This window comes from Nicotiana tabacum, chromosome 7 (genome assembly GCF_000715075.1).
Source record: "Nicotiana tabacum cultivar K326 chromosome 7, ASM71507v2, whole genome shotgun sequence".
Taxonomy (NCBI): Eukaryota; Viridiplantae; Streptophyta; class Magnoliopsida; order Solanales; family Solanaceae; genus Nicotiana; species Nicotiana tabacum.
Genome location: NC_134086.1, coordinates 81,590,299 through 81,596,693, shown reverse-complemented (window position 1 = coordinate 81,596,693; position 6,395 = coordinate 81,590,299). Strand labels below are relative to the sequence as shown.

The 6,395-nt window shown below is 34.3% G+C and overlaps 1 long non-coding RNA gene across 1 annotated transcript; it reads left to right on the top strand.

The window, feature by feature from the left end:
• Positions 1–470: 470 nt before the first annotated feature.
• Positions 471–6,109, top strand: LOC107776181 (uncharacterized). The gene is made up of 3 exons (XR_001645901.2): positions 471–990; positions 2,187–4,189; positions 5,386–6,109. It is a non-coding gene; the product is annotated as an uncharacterized LOC107776181 (long non-coding RNA).
• The last annotated feature ends 286 nt before the right edge of the window (positions 6,110–6,395 follow it).

The window sequence follows — 6,395 nt, the reverse complement described above, 5'->3', positions numbered from 1 at the left end:
TATTAGTATTACCACTTTCGAATATGCTTTAAATTATACACATATATAATATGAGAAAGGTTAATGATATTTTTTTATTGTAAAAATAGAAGTTATTTTAACACAAAAGAAGGTTAGTTTTTTTTACCATTTTAATAATTAAGCGTACGAAAATTTGTATTCTTTATATGAGATTAGAAAAATTAGAAGTTGAGAAAATATATGTAATTTCACATGGATATTTTAATGAAATAATAAATGCATGCATTAATTTTATATGGTACTACATGACCATGATAGTAGAGTATTTTATAGTAAAATATATAAAGTGTGTTAAAAGTGAGTGGTATTTAAGTAATTTGAGATAATTCTTAATTATATAAATAAATTTTATATACATTAAGTACTAAAATATGGGGATAAGCATGTGATATATATCTTTTGTTTTAGTAGGCATTTTGTGTCATAAATGTAGGACTTCCACCGCTAATGCATGGCTAGGTGGAAGCCAAACATTTAAAGATCATTTGTTCTTATATTTGGGAAGGCTTGCTAAGCATTGGAGTTAGAAGGGGTGTTTAATTGCCCCACATTTATGCACTACCTTGTTCCATCCTTTCTTTTTTTTGAAAGGGAATAAGATAATGACTAAGAAAACAGTGGCAGAAAGTACAAGAACACAGCCGAGCATCAATAAGCATGACAACATCAATAAATAAAGGTTCTAGCTTTGACAGAAGCAGATCTCTAAGAAATCATTGGCATAGAAATGGGAGGCAACCATCAAAACAAACTGGCTTCACAATGCTGCCTCATTCTTATTTCTTAGTGTTTTACTTACTTTTCTCTCTGACCAATTATTCTTGGTTGAGTACATGGCTCAGATTTGTGACAAAATCGGGCAAAGGAAAAGGACATAGCCATGGCTGCAAACAAGAGTAGCATACAACGACAACAACAATAACAATCTCAATCACAATCTATTTTACTCTGTTACTTTCAACTGTTCTAGTAAGTTTTCTTGCTTTACGTTTTATATTTTTACATATGGGTCTATTTATTCTTCATGTATTTCTTTTCTTTTTTTGGATTTCATATTTCAAAGGGTTTAGTCTAATATCTAGGTATTCTGATTTAGCTCAAAATCAAGAAAACATGGAATCATATCATATCAAAAGTATAGTAATTTGTTTAGGGCCTTTGATGGGACATGAACACTATAATAATGTTTGTGTTAGTACAATGATGTGTGCTTCATAATCTTGTCGGGTGGTTTTTGTTTAGATGTAAAACAGTTCAATCTTTCTAAAGAATATCATATGGATTTTTTCCCTACTCCAATTTTGCCGTCACGTTTTGTGTCGTAATTATCGTGTGTTAGAGGAATTGTCCAGAGAACTGGCTCGGATATGTTAAGACCATCCCTTCTTTCTTTTGGCATGGTCCAAATTATACAGAAGAAACGAGCAAATGCACAATTTCCATTTATTACTCTATTCATTACTAGGGGTGTCTATATTCTTGATTCCCGTGTGAAGTATTATTATCTTCTGTTCATGGGTCTCAAAATAATACGCAGTTGAAAATATTTATTCGGAAGGAATATTGAGATTTTTATGTATTTTTCATGCATTTCACTTATTTATACATATGCATTGACCTATGACCAGATGGCATTATATACGCGCATATATGTATATGGAATATGGAAAAAGGTTACGACATTATATATGCATGACCACCTGGTCAGCTGGTATACGTTGACGATTTTTCCACAGTGGCCGAGATGATATGATGGGATGCCCTCAGAGGTGTGATGATGTTATGGCGTTATATACGCGTATATATAGGTATATATATGTATATGGGATATAGGAAAATTTATGGCATTATATAGGCACCACCACCTGATCAGCTGATATACGACGATAATTTTGCCCATAGTGGCTGAGATGATATAATGGGATGCCCCCAGAGGCTTGATGATAATTATGAATACATGTACCTATGCACGACATGACATTTATACGCATATGCATGTCACTATAAGTATTAAATGATATACAGAGTTATCCAGGCATACAGGTTGAGTTATGTACTCCATATTTCTTTAATACTATTTATATATTTATTTACATGCCTTACATACTAAGTGCATTATTCGTACTGACGTTTTTTTATTGTGGACGCTGCATTCATGCCTGCAGGTATAGATAATCAGCTTAACGAGCCCTTACAGTAGACGAGGTCAGCATTCAGCGAAGGATCGGTAAGACTCCACCTCATTCAGAGTGTAGCCAAGTCTATGAGTCATCGTGTCAGAATTTTACTACAAACTTATAGGTAGGCCGATACCCTATCCTACTCGATGTTAAATAATCTTAGAGGCTTTGTAGATAGAAGTTCATTTTGTACAGTATGTCAGAGGTCTTGACGACCCATATGTATTCATGACTTATGAAAAATGGTTCAGTGATACAATGTTGCCCATCGATAGTTATACATTATGAGTTGTGGCCATGTTGGCCCATGATAGTTAGAAGAAAAAACAAAGAGCTGTAGCATGGTTCGCTCGGGCTAGTGCGGCACCGAGTGATAGCCATGCCTCCCCAAGTTTGAGGCGTGACAAAGTGGTATCAGAACGGGTCACGTCCTAGGGATGTTTACAAAGCCGTGCCTAGTAGAGTCTCACTTATGGGTGTGTTGCGCGTCACATTTATAATTTAGAGACTATATGGCATTTAGGAAATATTAACCTTCTTTTGTTTCCAGATCGTGCCATAGAGTTGAGTCGTAAAAAGTCGGTATTAAGCTTTTGCCAGATTTTGTATGCACCAGAGGTGCAGGTATTACAGTAGAGCTTTAGGGCGTAATTTCAACCTATGTTTAAGGGAGGTTATGAAAGAAACAGAAGATACGATATGAGATTGAAGGGTAACTAAGGTAAATGTGAGCAAGATATGAGATACTCCAGTACAAAAGGTTGTTAATAGTCGAGACTTCGGATATAGTTTTCATTTTAGTTTAGTTACAGAGGAGACCCTAGTGAAAATTTTCAAAATCTCTAAGAGTTAACATTTGAGGACGAATGTTCTAAAGTGGGGAAAGATGTTACACCCCGTGGGTTTAACAACCTTGACACCGTTATATACATTTGATGTGGTATTTTGAGTGGAACATTTTTGTAAAATAAAAGTTTGAAAAATATGATTTTATATAATTATTAATATTACCACTTTCGAATATACTTTAAATTATACACATATATAATATGAGAAAGGTTAATGAGATTTTCTTTATTGTAAAAATAGAAGTTATTTTCTCACAGAAGAAGGTTATTTTTTTTTACCATTTTAATAATTAAGCGTACGAAAATTTGTATTCTTTATATTAGTTTAGAAAAATTAGAAGGTGAGAAAATATATGTAATTTTACATGGATATTTTAATGAAATAATAAGTGTATGTATTAATTTTATATGGTATCACATGACCATGATAGTAAAGTATTTTATAGTAAAATATATAAAGTGTGTAAAAAATGGGTGGTATTTTAAGTAATTTGAGATAATTCTTAGTTATATGGATAAATTTTATATACGTTAAGTACTAAAATATGGGGATAAGCATGTGATATATATCTTTTATTTTCGTAGGCATTATGTGTCATAAATGTAGGACTTCCACCGCCAATACATGGCTAGGTGGAAGCCATACATTTAAAGACCATTTGTTGTTATATTTGGGATGGCTTGCTAAGCATTGGAGTTAGAAGGAGTGTTTAATTGCCCCACATTTACGCATTGTCTTGTTCCATCCTTCCATTTTATTGAAAGGGGATAAGATAAAGACTAAGAAAATAGTGGCAGAAAGTATAAGAACACAGCCGAGCATAAATAAGCATTACAACATCAATAAATAAAGGTTCTAGCTTTGAGAGAAGCAGAACCCAAAGAAAACATTGGCATAGAAATGGGAGGCAACCATTGAAACAAACTGGCATCACTATGCTGCCTCATTCTTATTTCTTAGTATTTTACTTGCTTTTCTCTCAATAACTGGTTGAGTACATAAGTAGGCTCAGATTTGTGACAAAATCGTGCAAACGAAAAGGACACCGCCATGGCTGCAAACCAGAGTAGCATACAACGATAGCAACAACAACAATCTCATTCACAATCTACTTTACTCTGACACTTTCAACCGTTCTAGTAAGCTTTTTTTGCTTTACGTTTTATATTTTGACATATGGGTCTATTTATTCTTCATGTATTTCTTTTCTTTTTTTGAATTTCATATTTCAAAGAGTTTAGTCTAATATTTAGGTATTCTGCTTTAGCTCAAAATCAAGAAAACATGGAATCATATCATATCAAAAGTATAGTAATTTGTTTAGGACCTTTGATGGGACATGAACACTGTATTTATATTTATGTTAGTACAATGATGTGTGCCTCATAATCTTGTCGGGTGGTTTTTGTTCTGCTGTAAAACAGTGCAATCTTTCTCAAGAATATCATATTGATTTTCCCCCTACTTCGATTTTTCCGTCACATTTTTTGTCGCAATTGTGAGGTGTTCGAGGAATTGTCCAGAAAATCGGCTCGGGTATGTTAAGGTCATACTTTCTTTCTTTTGGCCCTTGTCCAAATTATACAGAAGAAACGAGCAAACGCACAGTTTCCATATATTACTCTATTCATTACTAGATGTGTTTTTTTCTTGATTCCTGTGTGAATTATTATTATCTTCTGTTCATGGGTCTCAGAATAATACGTAGTTGAAAACGTTTATCCGGAACGAATATTGAGATTTTTACGTATTTTTCTTGCATTTCACCCATTTATACATGTGCATTCACCTATGATCAGATGATGTTATATACGCGTATATATGTATATGGGATATGAGAAAAGGTTACAGCATTATATACGCATCGCCACCTGATTAGCTGGTATACGTTGATGATTTGCCCATAGTGGCCGAGATGATATGATAGGACGCACTCAGAGGCATGATAATGTTATTATATATATATACATATATATATATATATATATATATATATATATATATATATATATATATATATATATATATATATATATATATGGGAAAAGTTATGGCGTTATATACGCACCATCACCTAATCAGCTGGTATACGATGATGATTTTACCCACAGTGGATAAAATGATATGATGGGATGCCCTAAGAGGCTTGATGATGTTATGAATACATGTACCTATGCACGACATGACATTGATACGCAAATGCATGACACTATAAGTATTAAATGATATACAGAGTTATCCAGACATAAAGGTTGAGTTATGTACTCCATATTTCCTTCATGCTCTTTATATATTTATTTACATGCCTTACATACTCAGTACATTATTCGTACAGACGTCCATTTTTTGGGGACGCCGCATTTATGCCTGCAGGTATAGATAATCAGTTTGACGAGCCCTTATAGAAGACAGAGTTAGCATTCAGTGAAGGATCGGTACGACTCCACCTCATTCGGAGTGCAGCCAAGTCTATGAGTCATCATGTTAAAATTTTACTACAGACTTGTGGGTAGGCCGATACCCTGTCCCATTTGATGTCAATTAATCTTAGAGGCTTTGTAGATGGAGGTTCATTTTGTACAGTTTGTCAGAGGCCTTGACAGCCTATATGTATTCATGACTTAAGAAAAATGGTTCAGTGATACAATGTTGCCCATCTATAGTTATACATTATGAGTTGTGGCCATGTTGGCCCATGATAGTTAGAAGAGAAAAAAAGAGTTGTAGAGTGGTTCACTAGGGCCAGTGCGGCACCGAGTGCCAGCCACTCCTCCCCAAGTTTGGGCGTGACAAAGTGGTATCAGAACGGGTCGTGTCCTAGGAAAGCTTACAAATCCGTGCCTGGTAGAGTCTCACTTATGGGTATGTTGCGTGCCACATTTATAATTGAGAGGCTATACTTACTTTTCTCTCTGACCAATTATTCTTGGTTGAGTACATAAGTAGGCTTAGATTTGTGACAAAATCGGGCAAAGGAAAAGGACACCGCCATGGCTGCAAACTAGAGCAGCATACAACGATGACAACAACCATAATCTGAATCATAATCTATTTTACTCTGATACTATCAACTATAGTCTAATATCTAGGTATTCTGCTTTAGCTCAAAATCAAGAAAACATGGAATCATATCATATCAAAAGTATATTAATTTGTTTAGGACCTTTGATGGGACATGAACACTGTATTTATATTTGTGTTAGTACAATAATGTGCGCCTCATAATCTTGTCGGGTGATTTTTATTCTTCTGTAAAACGGTGCAATCTTTCTAAAGAATATCATATGGATTTTCCCCTACTTCGATCTTGCCGTTTCATTTTTTGTCGCAATTATCGTGTGTTAG